Source organism: Octodon degus, unplaced genomic scaffold (genome assembly GCF_000260255.1).
Source record: "Octodon degus isolate 3935 unplaced genomic scaffold, OctDeg1.0 scaffold00083, whole genome shotgun sequence".
Lineage (NCBI taxonomy): Eukaryota > Metazoa > Chordata > Mammalia > Rodentia > Octodontidae > Octodon > Octodon degus.
The window spans coordinates 6,129,520-6,130,586 of NW_004524659.1; positions in this window are offsets into that span (position 1 = coordinate 6,129,520).

The following is a 1,067-nucleotide window of genomic DNA, read 5'->3' on the forward strand; positions in this document are numbered from 1 at the left end:
CTCAGGCCCTTGTGCTTGCCAGGCAAGCGCCTATTCTACTGAGCTATCTTCCCGGCCTCTGCAGTCACTTTGGATTCCAGAAACAGGTCCAGTAGCTAAGCATGTTGTGTTTCCACCCCTGGTGACACCAGCTTTCTCCTCGGGGACCCCTATCCACCACCCCAGCGTGACCATTCCTGAGGTGAGGATCAACCGTACCATAGCTGCATCAGGGCTGCCTGACTAGGCAACCTTCCAGCCTCATCTTCTTGTCTAGTTTGGGAGCTCTGTCAGTAGCCCTGAAGACTGGGCTGATGCCCCCCGATCCCCCTTGTCTTCCTGATACAGCTATGTTGACATTTTTCCCTGTCTGCCTTTCAACATTGCCTTTCCCATTTGTTTCTGGGGTGAGTGGTCAGAACTGACTCACTGAAACTTCCCGAAGTCAGGGTCTCTTTGGCCTAGAACTACAGTAACAGTGACCAACAGAAGAGACCAACAGGAGACTGGTCAAATTAAACTGAGAAAATTAACAAAAATGCTAAACAAAGACTGAGCAATCTCAAGTCAGGTGACAGAAAGTGGCAGAAAGGATGAAGAGGAAAAGTCCTTAAAAGACATTTATTGAGTGACCAGACGTTAGAGGACGATTACAGGATCATAAAGGCAGTTGACCAATCCAAACTCAGAAGCTAGAAAAGAAAAAAAGGACTTTACTTGGGGTCTTAGACACTATAACACAATATACAAAGGTTCAGACAGCGCTGAATCAGCTGTGAAGAAGGCAGGAAAGGGGAGTTTACATGTTCAGAAGAAAGGCCGGTTGCCAGCTGTGGTGGTGCGCACCTATAATCCCACCACTCGGGAGGCTGAGGCAGGAGGATCACTGCAAGTTTAAGGCTAGTAGGGGCTACAGTATGAGTTCAAGGCCAGCCTGAACTACACAGTGAGACTCTGACTCCGAAAAGTGAAACAAAAACACACTGAAAAAAGAGAGAGGGCTGGGGAGATGGCTTAGTGGAATAAGCACTTCCCTGGTAAGCACAAGGACCTGAGTTCAATCCCCGGTTGCGCAATGAAAAAAAAAA